At 35.9% G+C, this 19,978-nt stretch overlaps 1 protein-coding gene across 4 annotated transcripts in view; it reads left to right on the top strand.

The window, feature by feature from the left end:
- Positions 1 to 19,978, top strand: part of FGF14 (fibroblast growth factor 14) — a 377,260-nt gene that overhangs the window by 212,584 nt on the left and 144,698 nt on the right. The window contains exon 2 of one of the 4 annotated variants that reach the window (XM_068182553.1): positions 6,361 to 6,400. The exons of the other annotated variants lie outside the window; for them this stretch is intronic. The gene's annotated coding sequence lies outside the window, so the exon portion shown is untranslated. The remainder of the gene's footprint in view (positions 1 to 6,360; positions 6,401 to 19,978) is intronic. 4 annotated transcript variants of the gene reach the window in all.

Raw genomic sequence — 19,978 nt, 5'->3', positions numbered from 1 at the left:
ACACTTTCTGTTATTCTGTTGTCTCCAATTCTTTTCTCTCCTCCAAATGTTAAGTCCTCACTCTGTTCATGTGGGGGTTCAGCTGGTGTAGCTGGGAATAAGAATTTCTCCTCCAGGTTAGGTATCTTGTCATTAACACTTCTGACCTTCATGTAAAAACAACATGTAGCTCTTTATCTTTTCATCACACATTCCTGCTTTCCAGTTTTATAGAAGCTTTTGCATCTTTTCTCTAAAGGATTTTCTTGTCTTTTATGATGGCCATTCTATATTATTCACTGAAATTTGGGGGTGGTATTGTAGTTTATCAGATTCACACTTAGATTACTGCTTTACATTAGAAAACTAATCATTCATTGCATATTCTCAGACACACAAAGAAGTATGTTAATATTGCCAAAAGTCAAAATATTACAAGTGGTTTTGTCTTGATGTGGAATTAAAAACTCAAGTAATCTTTCCAATAAATGACGGACAAAGAGCCACAGCTGAGTAACTTTGCACAAAGATTGTATACCTAGAATGTTACTTGTACTATAGTAGTACCACAAAGGCCCAGTTCTAGTCCAGAAATGCACTGTGTGCTGTAAAAGCAAGCAAAGTGGGTTGTCATGCTCTAGCTTCCATATAACTGGGGAATGACATCCTTCCTTGAAGCATCATCTCTCTTAAATACATCAGTGAAGGAAATATAATGGAGGTTAGTTGCAATATGGTGTTGTTCTAGTATTTATTGTGTGAGCCTAGTAGAGTAATTTTTATTTATTTTCTGAGTTTCTGACTTTCTTTTGGTCCCCATAGCCATATCCTATAAGATCTGCATTTAAATACAGCGCTTATAGCCTAGAAATTCATGCTATCTTCTTTTCTTCCCCAAGACATTTTGTACGTAATTATCTTCATGTAAAAATAGCTTGAAACAATAAACATGGTATTATCAAACTGTAATTGTTTATGAAGCAATCTTGGGAGAGCAAAAGGTGCTCATTTATAAATGAAATTAACTCATTTAATTATATGGCTGCATTTTTACAGCTGGTATTTGCTTGACGCATTGCCTGTCCACAGTACAGTGAGTGATTAACTGTGGTGACTAGACAATTTTTATTATTTATATTGCAATTTTTGAGCTGTTATGTGAATACATGATAACTTTGGTTGTGCTATGGGGGCTGTTGAGCCAGAGGAGGTTAGTTACTTTCAAAAAAGAGAAGAAATTTCTACAGTTCACTGTAAGCTCCAACATGTGCATTTATAGTGAGCTAATGAGTACACAAGTCTAACTGGCCAGAACATTAAATCCCAGTCTAGAATCAATTAAACCTTACTTTCACTGTGAAGATAAGAATTAAAAAATGAAAAGACTCTGGTGAAACACAATATGTGGTCTCATGAAGCCCATCTGAAATGTGTCTGAAAAATGTCTGGTCTCTTTGATTTAGTAAATGTTACTATTACTGTAGATTTACATTTTTTTACTTTCTGAGTAATATTGTTATAGGAGTAAAGGCCTGAAGACCAAACTCCATATTCTTATCTACTATGTACTTTCTCCTTTTTTTTTCCTTCCTTTCTTACAGGTAGGAAAAACATCTAAGATGCTGCTGTTGTGTGGTGATTGAACTCTATGCTCATCTTTCAGAGATATCTGTACCTTAACCAAAGAAATTTTCTGTCCTATTTTTAAGACTTTATCTTATTTTTATTTTCATATGTTGCTTCTTACCTTGGCCCACAAAATAACTTTCCTCACAACAAGCAAGATAGCTCCACCAATTTGAAATGAGGAAACAGAAAGAGGAATTGAATAGTGGGAGGTGCAAACAATTCAGTTGTGCGCTACATTAGCCCACTGGCTCTCTTAACACTTGGGCTTCTGAACCGAAGGCTTTGGCTTTCAAAAGACAACAGGGTGCTCAGGCATGAAGTGTATCTCTCCTTGTACACGCCTCAAAGATACCTGATGGGGAAAAAAAATCATATTCACACTTTTGTCGACATTATTGGCTCACATGTCACAGGTTGCCTGTCTCTTGCAGTCATGTGGAAATTACATTGCTCTACCTCTGAGCACTGCATGTTGCCACAGAAATCCAATATCACTGACATCCTGGCAGACAGGTCAGTTTAGTAGGAGCTGTCTCATTTCCTTATTCTACTTCTATTCTACTCCATGTTCCAGGGTTCATTGGTTAGTTTTTTGGTAATTTTTTCGTTTTTGTTTTTTAATTTTAAAAATCTTTTCTTTTCCTTTCCAAAATAAACTATCAAGGAAAACAGAAATTCCAGGATTTGAATGCTATTTTCAGATGTATGTGTTCTGGTTGTACTTATGCTAAAATTCAGGCTGCAGATACAGCTGAGCACAGTGTCTTTTCAGATTTTGTGAGAAATTTCAATTTTTGCCTTTTTTTTTTTTTTTTTTTTTTTTTTTTTTGTCATGGAATGATCTGTCAGCAGCCTTTTTTTTTGTCCTTTTATGAACCTTGTGTCTTTTCCTTAGTATTTCTCCCCTCTCCGAGTATTCTGGCAGCTGATGTGTTCTTTAAAATCTATGTAACTGTCCTTCATCTCCACTGCCCAAAAGGTGGTCCTTTTGTAGCTGTTCTTATTATTTAGTCATTCTCTTTTTAAAATAGGCATTCGCTTCATACTCTTTATTCTGTGCACATTCACCACTTGCTAAACAGAGCGTGTCCCACCTAGAAAAGACTGTCTCTCCTACAGAAATAGATTCCTTGCTTTTTTGTGTCTGTACTGCCTGCTTCTGATCCAGCATTGTGACTGGCTGCTATGCAGACCAGTGGGATCTGTTCTTCAAATAATTAGATTTACACAGATAAAAATAAATTTACCAAAAAAAAATTGCTTTGCAGATTGGTAGGGGAACTTACAAATGGGATAGTTTTCTTCGGAGGAAAACAAAAATCTTTCCACAGATTTCTAGATGAATTTTCAAAACTCTTTAGGTTATGATATTTAGCACCAAAAAATGGCCAATTCAGATTTTGATTAAGTACAGTGTTTCAGCAGGTATTTCCAATGTTATATATTTTGTATGAGGAAATCACTGCAACCAATGAAAGATCTGCAACTTCAGTAAAGCTGCTTAAGATCAAGCATTTTTTTCTGAAGGAGAAAGAAGATTAGAAATTCTGTATGTCATGACAGTTAAAATATGTTTGATTGAAATCCACACTTTGATGATTTCTGCTAAAGTAAAAATTTTGCATGTAGGAATTGCTTCTATATTTTTTGGCAAACTTTTCATTCCAAAGGGTCTTCCAGATACCACAAGGGAACAACATCTCTTAATGTGCTCTCTGTGTTTTCATGTCTGTTAGCATCTTTCTGATGAGAAAATCATATGTGTTATTTGGAATGAAGATGACTAAGTGCAGAGTTTACAGGCCTAAGAGCATTATGCTCATATTACCAGCTCTGTGCTGTGAGATCTCGGCCTCCTTGGTACTCTGTGCAGGCTTTACTCCAGTTAATCTGAACAGGCAGCGTGTGTCCGACAGCAAACTGCATATAAAGATGATGCAACCTGACTGCTGGGTCTACGAGGATATTGCTGCTGAATAAAAAGTGTTTGAAGGAGCAAAGCTTTAACTCCCAAGGGAAATCCAAGCCTGCTATCTTCTGTCTTCAGTGACTGATGTGTATAAGCAGGACTTGACTGGAACTCCAGGTGCCTCTAGGGTTAAAACAGCTTCCACAGACAAAAAGTCAGAAGTGCAACCTCATGCTTTGGGTTTCATTCCAACTGCTTATTTGAATTTCTGCCTTTCTTCTCTGGAAAAAAAATCTGTAGGTACAAGGGCAGAGGTGTTGTGTCCTCTGGATCTGTACAGCAATTTATATCATCATAGAATCACAGAGTAATAGAATAATTTGGGTTGGAGGGGAGCTTAAAGATTCTTTAGTTCCAAAACCTCTGCTACAGTCAGGCATGCTTTCTGCTAGACCAGGCTGCTCAAAGCCTTATCCAGCTTGGCCTTGAACACTACCTGGAATGAGGCATCTACAAATTCTCTGAGCAACTCATCCCAGCACCTCACCACTCTCACAATGAAAAATTTCTTCCTAACATGAAATTTAAACCTGCCGGTTTTCAGTTTAAAACTATTTCCTTTGTTTGCCTGCCCTTGTGAAAAGATCATTTGAGCATGGTTGATGGTTCTGGTTCAGGTAAAGCAGACATGAATGGCATATTTGTGCAGCCAGAAATTGCTGGGTATTACAGTAGCTGTACCATTTGCCTGCTACTTGTAGCATCTATAGGACCCAGTTTGCCTTGTATTCCCTAACCCAGTGGGTCATCTGGTAGTGTTGCATTCTTTTGTTCTCTTGTGACCTGTAGCTTTCCAGTTTCTTGACTGTCATCAACAACTATCTTCTCTTTGCTACATGGAAATAGAAGTTTACAGATTATTTTGTAGCTACCGTAAGGCAAATATGTAATTTATTTTGCTTTCTAGTTTAATTCCTCTGTTCTCCAGGAATGGCAGTACATTTCTGTTTTCGCACAGTTTCTCTGATTCTAAGTTGATTCCTTTTTTTAGATTGGGTTATTTGATCTTCAACCAGCCTCAAGGTTTTATTTTGTTGGGTTTACTATTGAGAAGAACCAATTTATGTTGTCTTCTCTTGGATTTTGCTTCTTCCATCATACTGCTGTTCCCTCTTGCTTTGTCTATTCCATGTGACTTAATTATAATGTTCTAAATGAGATTTCATAAGGAGTTAAAGAATTTTTATTTTTTATGTTCAAACCTTTGCATCTTAGGTAGGTAAAATTTTTATGAAGGTCATTAAAGAAAAAGATCAGTCTCTAAAGTTTGCAAGCTTCGCAGTACTGTAACATTTCAAAGTGTATGGCTTAACTATACTCCAGTTTAGATGGCTTAGTGAACGAACTGTTACTGCTATGGGAAGAGATATAGAAGAATGGTTTCTGATTTTCTTGAAGCCAGGTAATTTATGATCCAGAACTAGCAGTTAGAAGATGCATTTATTTAACATGTCAGGAAACTTGATTTCTAATGCTTGTCCTGGTGTAATTTTTGACCTGTGATTGCATGAGTATCTAATTTTCCCTCTCCTTCTCTCTTGGCTTTGTTGCCTACTTAAATATGTATAAAAGCAGTGCCATCACCTTCTGCAGAAATGAATGTATTTCAAAAAATATTCTTTCAATCTCCTTGAACTTACCTACAATTCTGGTAATTACATCCTATTTATCTTGTAGTTGCAGCATCAGTTTCTCTTTATATTTTTAAGCACTGACACTGTTTTACATCTGTTGAGATCTCTTATTTTAGGATGGTTTTGTTATCGAGTGATCTCTGATTGGTTGTTACTTCCTCCTTCCAGTATGATCATCAAAAAACTCTTTTTAATGCTCAAGAAATTTCTGTGCCTGCTGTATTCAAGATAAAACCTTGACAGTAAGCAAGGATATTCCTTATTTCAAAATATGGATATTCCAAAGTGTTCAATATAAAAAAGTTTCTTTGAACCCTATAATTTCTTTCTACGCAAAAAGCCATTGGAGTCAGAATTCATTATTTTTCTGACCTAACTACTTCCAGATGAACTGTGTGTGTTTTTTCTCCTTCAGTTTTCAGCATTACACATTAACTGCTTTACCTCTTGGTCACTTAAGAGCCATCAGATGTCCTTGCATCACCCCGACCTAGATCACACTCATTTGAAGAAGAGGTCTGTTTCATTCCATGAGAAAGGAGGCTTTTAGTAATGCTAGAAATAAGCAGTGCTATGAAGATACACAATTGGGTACAGAAGATCTTTGGTGTGTACCTGTCCATAAGTAGCCAGCTGGAAGCATCTTAATCTTCAAGACCAAGGACTGAGGTAGCAATATTTGTTATATGCAAAGCTGAGATTTGATCATACATGGCTTGCTGCTGTTGTTATCAAGACTTGGTACTTAAGATGTAATTTGATTGAAGAATTCTTCAGGCTGGCAATTTAGATGATCCTGTCTCCCAGTTTCATTTCACACCACTTCTGCTTGTTGTATGGAATCTTGTTTTGTAGGATGAGAGGAGACAGAAATTACAAAGGTCTAAATTACATAATAATAATAATTGTATTTGTCATAGTCTTGTTTTCTGCCATCCTATCTTCCTCCCTCTTTCCCCTTTTTATATTATGCTTTCTCCATAATAGAATATTTCCTTATTCTACAAAATTTTTCATATTTTTTATGGACTGCAAAGGGGAGAAAAGGTGGAAGTTTTCTCTATGTAATACCCCTGTGATTGACAGTCTTTTTACCTCCTGCTTCCTAGTAGGTAGATAACGCTTGCTGTGTGGGATCTTGTTTTGTAGGGTGGAAGAAGAGGGAGGACTACAACAAACACAAATAGTGGTATGTAATTTTCCCTTTCTCCTTTGTCTCTCCCTACTTACAAGTCTTAGCAGAATTTTCTCAATCACATGGTGATACTTTGTACTGATATTTGCTGCTTTTTATAAAAAGACATCTCCCCAGTTTTTGTTAGTTAAGTGCCTGCAGCATTTTAAGAAACAACACCAATGAAATATTCCGTACAACACAAAGGTAGTGAATCAGATTGTGCTTACTCTTGGACACAAATTGACTGAACTTAAGCTGACCAGGTTCTAAGTCATCTAGTCATCCAGTATCTTTAAAAAGATTTAACAGGCTACTGTATATTGGGATTTTGGAGAAAACAGCTGTGATGGAGAAAGAGTAATCATCCCATTTAAACCAAAATCAGCTACATGCATAGACTGTGCTATCTTTTTGAATGCTACAGAGCTGATAGAGAACTGCCTGCTTTTCTGGTTCAAGTTTTATCAAAATGTTGTAAACGTAAATTCTATTTGCAGAATATTTGAATAACACAGGGAGATGGTACTCAGCTAGGCATAATACAGATCATCTATAGGTAAAGGGATCATTTTTGTAAAATAAAGGGGAAGATTGCTATAAGGCAGATAAATTGTTTCTATTTCTACACTTTAAAAAGTACTGTGTTGTGTAGTGTTTGAACACTTCACTCAAAAATGCAGAAGTTATTCAAAAGTTATTGTCATTTGATGTAGGTTTTGGTGTGATTTTTTTCTGTTGTACAGTTCTAATTTCTGCCCTCTTGTTAAAAAGGTACAAGTTGATTATCAGAGAGATATATAAAACATCAGAGCTGTAGCAAAAAAAAAAAAAAGGGGGAAAATGCTGTATTGAATTTAGTTATCAAAAGGAATAGAGAAAAGCAAATGATGTGTCAAAAACTTGTTTCAAGGAAGATACAATCTTCACTAGACCAATTTTTCTTTGCGTTGTTCTGGATTGTTGGTTCGCTATTGACTGAGAAGGAGCATGTCTTCTCAGTGAATCATTCCTAGTTTCTATGACACCCCTAAGATCTGCACAGTACAGCTACAGCAAAAACAAGTCATATTTTCAAGGTCTGAATAGCTGTGATAATTAGGAAACAGGAGCTGCATTTGTATTTGCCATGATGATAGGAAAGCTTTTCCATTTCATTTGAAAACAAGAACAGAGCACAGTAAATTCTCAACAGCATAGTGCACTTCTCTTGGTAACAGCACATGAGGGATCAGTACATTAACTGATCTGCAAAGATCGTATGTCAAAAAACTAAATGGAAGAGGTAGAATAAATTTGATCTGTCTGATACTCAGAAAAATAGATTTTTTTTTCCTGTGAGAAAAACATGTTATAGTGGATTACTTTAATCCTCAGCATGTTGTTATTGTTTATGGACTGACACAATGCATGTGATCTAGACAATTCTTTTCTTTCTGCTATAAAACTTGAAAAAAAAGGGATTTTGTTTGATCTCTCTGTGCTTGGTCCATTAAAGAGGAATGTAGTGGGTTGACCCTGGCTGGATGCCAGGCACCCACTGAACCCTCTCTATCACTCCCCTCCACAACCGGACAGGAGAGAAAAAATATAAGAGATTCATGGGGTGAGTTTAGAACCAGGAGATATCACTCCCCAAATATTATCACAGGCAAAACAGACTTGGGGATATTAATTGAATTTGTTACTAACAAAATCAGAGCAGCATAATGAAAAGTAAAAGAAATCTTAAAAATCACCTCCCTCCTTCCCAGCTCTACCTCCTACCCTGCAGCAATGCAGGGAGATGGGGAATGAGGGTTATGGTCAGTTCATCACATGTTATTCCTGCCACTGCTCAGGGAGAAGAGTCCTTACCCTGCTCCAGTGTGGGTTTCCTCCCAGAAGAAGCCATTCTCCACAAACTTCTCCAACATGAGTCCATCCCACAGCCAACAGTTCTCCATGAACTGCTTGAACTCTTCCATAGGGTGCTGTCCTTCAGGAACAGGCTGCCCCAGCCTGGGTCCTGCATGGGGTCACAAGTCCTAGCAGGAAACTTGCTCCAATATAGGCTCCTCTCTCCACGGATCTGCAAGTCCCAGACTGGAGCCTGCTCCAGCATGGGCTTCTCATGGGTTCACAGCCTCGTCTCAGGCATCCACCTGCTACAGTGTGGACTCCCCCACGGGCTGCAGGTGGATTTCCTCACTCCTATTGACCACCATGGGCTGCAGGATCACAGCTGCCTCACCATGGTGTTCACCATGGGCTGCATGGGAATCTCAGCTCCAGCACCAGGAGCACCTCCTCCCCTTCCTTCTTCACTGACCTGGGTGTTTGCAGGGTTGTTCCTCTCCTTCTCTCTTCTCAGAGAGCAATTACATCTGCACAATACTTTTTTCCCTTCTTAAATATTTTATCACAGAGGCATTACTATCATTCCTGATGGGCTCAGCCTTGGCCAGCAGCGGGTCCATCCTGGAGCCGGCTGGCATTGGTTCTGTTGGACATGGAGAAAACTTCTGGCAACTCCTTATAGAAGCCACCCCTGTGTTTCCCAGCTGCTAAAACCTGGCCACACAAACCCAATACAAGGAAATTCAGACTTTCAGTGGAGATATTCTTCCCAGTCTTCCCTAGTCTTCCCAGACTAGGGTAAAACCTAAATTGACATTGTCAACATGGAGCAAAACTACTCCATCATGATGGAAAATGAGTCCCCAAAGTGTATTTCATTTAAATAATAACTGTATATTGTGGAAGAATATGAAATAAGATGATAAAGAACTAATTAAGATCTAGAGTTTTTGTACCGTTGGCATTTTGAAAAAAAAAGTTAATTGCTTTTATTCTGAGGTTCATAACATTATCATTAATTTTCATGATAACTTTATTGCCTAAACATGACACATATTGAATAGAGCTGTCTGTTCGATAGTAAATGCATGGGCTACTAAGATGTCAACAATAATGGCACTTTAAAAGTTTCAAAAGGATGAATAATTACTGTGAATTAAGTTCTATTTGAGCTGGGTTTAGAGGGGTTGGGTTTTTGCCTTGGTTTTTTTTTAATGGGATTGTGATTCATCTGCATAATCAAAAAATCATCTGTCCATGCAGACTAAAATGTTGTCCATTTTAATTGCAAGAGTTGCTCTTGGCCTAGAGTGGAGGGGCCACCACCTCCAGGTTATACTGGTACCTAATACCTTTATCTTGGCATATGGATGAAAGATACTGTAATGGGAACAGGTGCGGAGCAGTGATTCTTTTACCACTTCAGTGAAGAGGAATAGTGGTACTTGGGGACTTGTAGAGAGTCCTTGTTAACTCTGCATCACTTAGAAATCTGTGCTAGCAGCAAAGACACAAGTATCCAATTTTTCTGATTTGTTAATGAAAAATATATGTTGCATCATTCAGTCAGTCTTGTATTTGCTGTTTTCTGCATAACAAATTTTGCAATAATGCTCCTAATGTGGTGAATTAGGTACATATTTTGCTAAGAATAAAAAAAACCCTTTTTAAGCAATGCTTTCCTGTGGGCATAAATAAATACTTAGTAGCAGGTGTGTGGGTGTATTTTCTACCATTTGCTAGATTCTCATAATTTTTCTGTTATAAGTAATGAAATAGAACACTTAAGAATACTGAGGAGTAGGTTTTGAGACTGAATACTTACAGTATGAAGTTCATTTTAAAAAGAAATTCTAATTCTTCAGTCATATTGAATTTTTACAGTGTAAATTAGAAAGTTGTTGTGGTCTGAATTGCATTGGTACCTGAAAACTGCTTTATTTTGGTATAACAAATCAGACTAATAGGAGTCCTATGCTGATATCTATTTATTTTGCACCTGATATATGCTTTTTGGTTGACTTTTCTTTGACCCATAGCTTAAAATTTTCTTGCCTTATGCTAAATATATTATGTTTATTTTATAATTTGATTGTTGTCTTTAAAATAATTTTTGGCCCTCTGCTTCAGACATTTTAGTTTAAAATTACTATAACAAGTTTGTAAATATGGTCATCCGTTTTTTCCCTGCATTTCCCAAGCTATTTCTAATTCTCATTAGCAGTAGTAAGAGAAGAGATTTCTCATGTTAAACTCTGAGATAGGATTCTGGAGATACTGTGAAGAGCAAATTGTTAGTAATGGACTTGATGTCCAAACAAAATAGACATCAGCCAAAAAGAAGAAGCAGTCTTCTTATGTAACTACTTCCCAAGAAAGGAGAATTAGCAGAATATTAGCTTTCCTGGTTTTGAGGCAAACTTGTAGTGCATGGGAAAGTAAACCCAAACCATTTTATGATTCTCTCAATCTATGAAATTGACTCCAGGCTAATTCTACTAATAAAAATAATTTTTTTTTTTTAATTATATTCATGCCATTGGTTCCTTTGTATTCCAGCACTGCTGTCGTTTCTGAAGTGGTATCTGACCTGCCCACCAGTGATGGAGATGACTGACAAACAGGGTTATGATTCAGCTTAGTTCCTTTTATTCTCACTAAGGTACAGGGCTGCTTATTCATGCTCAATAGAGAGAGAGACTGGCCCTACCAGAAGCTGATCTTTCCTACAATCTGAGTTAGATTCTTGTCTTAACATCATTCTTATGGCTTGAGTATGGTAAATTGTCATTTCACTAATCCATTCAAGAAATATATAGCTCCAGAGTTCTGCTGCTTTTCTCCATGTGACTTTTAGATAATTTCTTCTGGCTGTGTAAATATGTGTATTAATTTTTCTCTATGAAAAGAGACTACAAGATGCATAGTTTCTCATTTCAACAGATCACCGTTTTCCCAAAGAAAAGAACTATGCACTTTATAATGGTATGTAACACAAAGAAGAATTAATGATCTTCAATATAAGTTAGATTTCTTTACCGTATAGGGAAGAAAATAAAAACTTTATCCTTTTGTCTAAGGAACACCAAGCTATCATTCTGTTTTCTGGTTAGGAAATTGGTAATGGTCTTCTTCATAGACTGTGACCTTTCTGAAGTTATCTTACGTATGCTAACCTTTTCTGAAAAGTGAAACTATATATTTAATAGTGAATTTTCTTCTCAGTCTTTTCAAAAAATAGTTCATCTCATCTTTTACAACATATTTCCTCAACAATATTAAAAAAAAAAAAAAACCCAAAAAAATAGTCTATTGTAAAAGAAGGGAAGCTTGCAGCAATGTTAAAAAACAACCAACCAACCAACCAACCAATCAAAACAAACCAAAACAAAAATGAAAAACCCACCTAGATTTTGTAAAATTGCTGTTTGGGAGTTGTTTTGAGATACCAATTCTGAGAAATGTTGAATCATCAAAGATAATCATACATTTAGTAATTTCTCTAAGATAACTTACAGAGTTCTCACTGAGAAATATGAATAATTTAATACTGTGCAGCATAGGACTCAATATTTTGGATTTCTTTTTCAGATTCTCTCTCAAGTTTCCACATTAAATATTCTCAGTTTTAAACATATGTGTTCTACAAAGCTTTCAAACCCTATGGAACTAGCCTAGAATTTAAAAGTCATTTCAGGTTCTCCACTCTCCCTTTGTGGCCATCAATACATTTTTTCCATCAGTGTTTCTGGCCAAGCTACATGCTGCTGTCTCCTCTGTTGCCAAATGTCAGCCTATCACATACCGTCAATTTCTTTTTTTTTTTTTTTTTTTTTGCTGAAAGCATTTACTTTCAGGGCCAAAAATCTGTCACTGAGGTAGAGACTGTAGAGATTTGTCTGTATATCAGCACACATGGAAAGCAATTTTTTTTCATATGAAGGAGCCTATCTTATATGTTCGCTGCAGAGAGCAGAACAGAACTCTCTGATCTTATGCTCTGGACTTTCAAGGGAGAAATCAACTGTGGCAGATGCTTGGATGAGTGATCTGGAAAAAAGACTTCATGTACCCTCTTCATGTAGACCAAGTAACCAGATTTGCAAAATAGAAGCATGACCAAAGAAGTTTGTTGTGATTAAATATTTGGTAGCACTTAGATTATTTCTAACAGAAAAATAATACTGATTTTATACTTGTGATGCAATTATACTATTCTCTGAGTAAGAGAGGAATTCAAAAAAGTTATGAAATGTCAAAATGTAGACATAAGGTAGGCCTATGTTAAATAACTCTTGCTTCTATATTTGTCCAGACTGGATCCTGGTCAGTACATACCCAGTTTTGCTGTTCCTCTGAGTTCTTACCTTATTTATTTGGCTTAATAACTGTGATTACATTATTTCAATTTGACCCACAGGGTATGGAACGTTAAACATGCTTATTAAATGTATTAGAGTCAAATGATTTACCATGGAAACCGAGGGTTTCCCGGTCTTCATGCAAAATTCTTGGAACACATCTTACCAATAATGTAGCTCATTTTTCCATCTGCTTAATATCAATGAATTTCAATGAAGCAAAGGATCTGAGATAGGGTATACGATTTTTAAAGCATAACTTCTTGAAAATTTTGAAAAATAAACATTATCTGTCAAATGCAAAAGGGCAACTGGTCAGCTTTGTTGCTCAGTCATTCTTTGCACTGTTGCTTATCCCCTTCTTTAAGTTATCAGTATCACATGACTGAATTTACAGAGGTTCTGACTGGAACTCTGCAAAGTTGGAAAAAGCTGGGGCAGTCAGCTTTCTAAAAATAGCTGGCCTGATTTTTATACTTTGGAGGAATTTTCACTCAAGCAAAAAAAATTGTCACTGCCAGATGGTGATGGAAACATTACTACAGCAAGTGAATGTTAACAAAGATGCACTCAGCAAAGCAAATTGTTGCCATAGCAACAGGATGCTAAGCATTTTCAAATAAATAAATAAATAAAATCAGACAGTATTATTTTGATAGCACAACGGCTAAAAAAATGTGCATTTTTTTTCCTTTTGGAAATAGAGGTGTTTTTTCTACATTTTGCTTAAGACTTTCTTACAACACTTTCTTGCTGACTAGGTGTGTTTCTTTGAACCTAAATACCCTTCTCATTTGTATTCATTTTTATTCCAGAAAAAATTCTGTTATTTAGTCCCTTTCCTCTCTGCATTCTTCCAGCACATTTTTAGAGCTAAACAGTCCATAGGATTTGCAAACACCTCTGTTTGGGTTTGGTAGCAGATTATGACAAGCAGCAAAATATTATTGTTGTAAGAGCCTCTCAGTGGCCTCAGCCTGTGACTGCCCTCCCACTGTGCTAGTTACCACACAGAATTTCACAGAAATATGGCTACATTAAAGGGTCTCAAAATTGTTGGTTTGACCCTCCAAAAGGAGGGCCAAATGAAACCTTGGAAGACGGAAGAGTTTGTGGTGCATAGGAATGTTAAAGCAGGCGTCCTTTTAAAAAAGGAAGTAGTAGTGATGTGTTTGTCAGGCACATGGCCAATGATAACACGTGTAGTGCTGGAGGGGTGGGCTGTGGTAATTGTGTTTTTTCTCGAAGTCTTGTAAAAGTTGTTTAAGCCACGCTGCAATTTGCAGAACATTGACAAACCCCCAGTAGAGAAAGGGGACAATGCACATCTTCCTTTCTTAATCTTCATATACCACTTCTTTAAACAAAAATTTCAATCCACTAGATCAAGAACACAACAGACTAAGGCTAACATGGCAGGATTTTAGAAGAGATTTCTCATCTTTAGAAACGAGTGGAAATGGAGCTTCTCTTGGCTCAGTGGAGCCATTTCTTGGTGTATTTGGAAAGTGTCCTGACAAAGGCGTGAAAACTTAGAGATTTGGCATGGGGTGGTTCTTGAACTGGTTTGACAACTTGTTGATTCATATAGGAAGTATGGCTGTTGGGACCAAATAATTTTCTGTTTAATGTGTCTTCCACCAGCCTGAACATATGGAATATTGGTGTTGCTCTCATAGTTAGGCTCTCTTTCCTACAGGATCACACTATGTGTTGTATTGGCACCATCTGTCTCTATTTTAAATATTTAGATTAATGGTCTAACACTAATCCAATGTCGCAGAATATTAAATACTCTTGATGTATGGAGAAAGACAAAGAAAAAAAAATATTTCCTCCAGGAAAACTTGCTCTAATTTGATTTTTCACTTAAAATATTTTTTAGATCAGGGCCAAATACTCTGATGCAGTTGGAGCAAGCAAAGTGTTCAGATGTGAATAATCCATGAATATACATAATAAATCATACTTAATTACATTTTGATGTTTGGATAGAGTCCAGTATGTGTTGTCAAGTCTCATAGGGAAACTGCACAGGCTATTTATGCATCATTTCATAAATTGTTTCACCACCAGGCCTCATTCTGTTCATCAGGCATGTTTTAAAGTTGACATCACTTGTTAAGACTAGCACTACTTTAGAGGAAACACAAATTTCAATATAAAAGCACCAAAGAATAATCTAATGAAGCTTCACTCAGTGTATCGGAAAATATTCCCCCTCTTCTTGGGTTTGTCTTTTCTTTCAATGTAATAAATTTACTCCATTAAGAACCTGTTGATATTTAATATGTTATATTTGGTTATCTTAAATGCAACCTCTAACCTTCTTTATGCAAGTGCAGGTATAAAATTTACTAATAATTTTTCATCTGTGGGATATCAGCATCATATCTTGAGTGAATGTGGTACTTGATTGTTTGATTTTGTTAGCATTTAAGAATCATAATGCGTAGTTGTCCTGAAGAATTAATTTGTCATCTGTCTGCAGTGTGCACCCACATACACACTTTTTAAAATATGTAATGCAGTTCCTTAATGATATACAAACCTATTCTAGCTTTTTTGCTTGCTCCTTTGCTTGCTTGGTCATTATTTGGGATGCAGCCTTCAAACGTTTGACCTTTAATTACTTATTACTTGTCTTGTCTTCTTTGCAATAGTAGGTAGCTCGTTTTCTGTGGTTGCATAAATAGGTGAAGTTAAATATTTCAATTATATTTCCAGCTAAGGCAAGAGTAAAAACCAGAGGAAGCAAGGTAATTAATTTTTTTTAAAGAATGTAAGTCATGATATATAAACACATTGCTACTTTAGCCATTTACTAAATTAATTTGTGTCATGTAGAAATGTGTGAGAATGTATTTGTCTTAGCCTAAAAATCATGCATTCTTTTCAGACACTAATTGGCATGAATATTGGGTTATTGTGACATGCATACTTAGTCTTGCTAAGATAATGCTTTGGATTAGTAAAAAAAAGATTCTCTTCTTACACTTGTAGCTTTCTTCATTGCACGAGCCAACAAATTCATTCAGTTTTATTTGTCATGCAGGCCTGCAATCCCAAACAAATTTAATAAGGTAAATCTGACTGAACCAATATCAGGAGGGTTTTGGAAATAGACGCTGGAGCATGAAAATGTTATTTTTCTTGTTGATCATTGGCCATAAATCTGCATTGGTATTAGGTACATATTGCTGCTGACTCCAGTATTGTGCGCAGACTTGAAAAAGATGTCTCCCCTGAAGTGCTTAGACATCCATGTCATAAGTACAGCCATTTCTTGGGCTAATTACTTCCTTCAGTGGCTCATGATCTCCAAAAATATTTGGTTTCTTAACTGAAGCATAGCAGTCCTTATACCTCGAGGCTCTCCTCCCTTTGACATTGATATTGGCAGAGCATTGCTGAACGCCTCAACAGTTTATGCCATTTTCCCACTGTCAGTATTTTTGTGTCCCTCATTAAATAAATTATTTCTAACACAGTTTGATACCATTTCTGAACCTTCTCAGAGAGAGTTTCTTTAGTTGTACTCTGATGGAAACTTTTTGGTGTTTTGCACAATATAATTGACTTTCTCTTTGGTGTTATATACATGATTAAAATGGTTTGCAATGAAAATTAAGTTTCATCCATCACAAATTGTCAAAGTTGGATTGCATTATCTAAAATTATTACTTTAAAAAACTCAGTTTTACCACTTTGGAGTAAAAAAAAGTTGAAACTGGGGAAATGATGATTGGTAATATATGGATATATTTGAGGGCCCTAGAAAGTATATGATCTGCCAGACACTTGCATCAATAACAGCTTTGGCGGTAGGGAGGATGGTGGAAGAAGAAGGAAGGTGGGAAAGCAGGCTTATTTTCTTTGTTGGGGGGAACTTTGACTACTAAATAGCATGGGTAGGTGCCATCAGAATATTTTTATAGATATTTTTATCTTCAGCAATAGATTTTGTGTTTTACCAGACAGCATTCTCATAATTTGTTTGATAAATACCACCTGTTTAATTTCATTTGCATGGAAGATTCAGTAAAACTTACTTTTGTGAAAGGAATATAGATCAGATAAATATCAATATTCATTCTGTTTCTATTAAAAAAAAGAAAGAAAATATATTTTTGTTTAATGATGAAATTTATGTGACAGCTTGGGATTTTTTTTTATTGCATGTGATTTTGCTAGTGAAAAAACAGGGCACTGCTTTGTTATTTTTATACTTCTGTTTTAACTGTAGCTGCTCAAATGTAGCATTATCGAAGTCTTACTAAGTGGTAGAGGTTTAACCTAAAATATTTGTGGATGAAAGTAGTGCTCACTTTCTTTCAAAATATGCAACATGAGGTGATAACCTGACTGCCCTGAGTTGAAAGAAAAATTGTATTTGCCTCCTTGTGACATCGTTGGTTTTATTTTGTGTCATAAAATTCATTATAGGTACTTAAGCTTTCAAAATTTTAGAAAAGTGCCTTCCCTGAAGAAAAGTGTCTCCTTGCAGTGTTCTGTGAGTAGCTGACTGCATCATCATCATCATTATCATCTGACTGCATCATCATCATCATTATCATCATCATCCTTCTTGTTCCTCACCTCCACCATGTGTCTAACAGACAACCTTGCTCCCTGTCTTGGGATCCTGGGGACCATCCTGGGCTTGGACAGTTCTGCCGGTGTTGCTGTGAACAAAGGAGGCACTCAGCAAACCACTTAGGCACACAATGTGTAGTTTTGGCCTAGCTAGAGTTTTGACCTACTGGAATTTGAGCTGACTAGCTTTTGCAGTGTAAAGCTGCATGGGAAAATCAGCCTGAAATCCCAAGTTTCAGCACAGCCCTGCTGGGAGTCCCTCTGTTTGCCAAGCTGACTTTTTTTACGTTTGTATCTAGTCATTTTAAGTGTGAGGCCAGATCCAAACATTGAGGCATTTGATAGTCCAGTGTCAAAGAGCCTGCAGAACTTGGATTAGTTAAAAATTTTAATATATTTTAATAATATTTTAATAACTTAATGTCTAGTGCTTCACAAAAGACAACAGACTTCTGGTAAATGTTTCCATTTGTCTTCGCTGCAGGAAGTTCTTCATCACAGCATATTTCTGCTTGCATAGTGTCATTAAAGCATTGCAATAATAGCTCAAGGTTGCAAATTCTTAGAAGTTTCATGAGTTTTAAAATCCCAGAGAATGTAGGTATTTTTTTTCTTTACTTCTTTTTTCTTCTTTCTTCATATTCTTCAAATTCTTGAAGTTTTTTTCTTTGTCTTCTTGAATGTTTTTTTCTTTGTTTATTTTTAAGAATTTTACTCAAAGGGAGGCAAATATATTCGACACCACTCTTATACCTGCACACATCAGCATCTTCAGTTCTCTCACACCGGTTTTCAGACAACCCAGTTGGCATATTTTTCTATCAGTCATTCTAAAAAAAGTATCTTACATTTACATTATTCCATATCTTAGACTGTACAAAATTATTACGAGGTCAAGATTCAAACCATATTCAAAACTTTTAAATAAAGACTCTATTCATTTCTTGCTGACCTTTAAATGTGCTTAGTGAATTAAATAGAAAAAGTGCTTCACTATCAGAGGAACAGTTTGATGCTGAGTGTTCTTTAAAATCATCTCATTTACATCAGTGACTAAACGTGGCCTTTTTTCCTGCTCAATTCAATTAAGTATTTTGAGCTGAAATAATATATTTAATGGAAAAGTCATGGTAGCTGTCTTACAAAGTGCCTTTCATATTTGGAAAATAAAAGTAATACCAGAACGATAGTAGTTTCTAGTATTAAAACCATATTTAGCAATTTAGAAAAGAAAATACTAACATTTAAACTTCAAATCATTCTGAGTGTGTGATGTATTTTGTCAGAAACCTATTTGAAAAAAGTATAGAAGTGCTCTCCACTCTCATTTACTTAATGAAAACAGAGCTACCTTAGAATATCAGGTTTCCTGCAAAATTATCAAGTGAGGTTTGAAAATCAGAGGAAAATATCTGAATTACTATCTTCATTTCTATTACTGTACAGTTTTACCTTATATCATTCCCTAATTAGGTGCACTGGGCAGAATATTTAACTTTTCATCAGTTCAGTTGTATGAATTTTGAGTTTTGGTAATTATCTTTAAATGTCTATATGCATATGCATATAGTATGTATTTCACAGTAAAAATCTTCAATTGTTCTCTAAATAATTGTATTTAAATATCAAATATAAAACCCCTTTCAATTTGAGATTTACTGTTCTTTGATTTGAAATGTCAGTGAGGATGTTTTCATTGTTTTCAATATCTTTTAAAGATATTTCACTTTAAAAGTATCTGCATTTAGCCTGTACAGAGGTTTTATTTTTGCTTATAGTGCCCTCACCTGTAACTTAGGGCCAACTGCAGAACTTTAGTAGTAAAAATAGCTATTTTTTCTTTGAATCATCGCTTGTCTTGTTTTGACAGTCAGAAACAGCTAATGTGTTCCAGCTGACTTGTAGTAGTTTGCAATATTACACTTGAAATATTACTGTGGTTTTTACTGTACCCTAAACACAGCTTACTTTTATGTCAAACCTCAGTTGTGTATTTTACTCTAGAATGGAACTTGCAAACCCTAATCAAGCAGTTCATTCATATTTTAATTTCAAATACTCTCCTTAATTTAATTTTTTTAACAAGTTGTGGGATACAACAGATCAAAATAGAAAGCAACTAGGGTAGGAGAAAAAAATAATCTGTATAGCTGTGTTTTTGCTGCTCCTTTATTTTTCCTTTTCTCACCTCTATCACCTTCTCAAGTAAATCTCTCTTCAGAGGTCACAAGAATGATTAGCACATTTTCAATAACAAACTTCATTTAGGCAACTTTTCAGAAACAAAGAAAACTAGGAAGGATAACAAATTTAGTCTGAATAATTTCATCTGGATTTTTTAAAATGTTAGATCATATGGAACAATTCTAATAGTGCTCATTTATATCTGAACACAGACTTAAATGGATAGGCCTATAGGATGTAAAGCAGGTACAGTTTTCTCATTGTCAGGTCATGTCAGTTTGGAACACAGAAAAATACAGCATGGGACACTTCAGTTGGCACTGTGACTCCCAGTTTGGCACACAGATGCAAGGTGATAGGTGATAGAGTACAGATTTTTCTTCTAATTCCATTTTTCTAATGTCTGGGTTGCAATTGCTTTTTTTTAACAGGGGAATTTGAATCCTAGGTTCCCAGGATTCCTGTTTTAGGGAAACTTTTCTCTCTACACAGATTTTCCAGGGTATGGGTCTTCTGCACCCATGTTGCCAATCAGGCTACTGAAGCAACTGGGGGCACAGTCATGGAATGCCAGGTGAAAATAAGAAAAGTCTTGCGTTGCTAGTTTTTAAGT

This window comes from Anomalospiza imberbis, chromosome 2 (assembly GCF_031753505.1).
Source record: "Anomalospiza imberbis isolate Cuckoo-Finch-1a 21T00152 chromosome 2, ASM3175350v1, whole genome shotgun sequence".
Classification (NCBI taxonomy): domain Eukaryota; kingdom Metazoa; phylum Chordata; class Aves; order Passeriformes; family Viduidae; genus Anomalospiza; species Anomalospiza imberbis.
The sequence above is the reverse complement of the archived record's forward strand: the minus strand, read 5'-3'. Positions and strand labels throughout refer to the sequence as shown.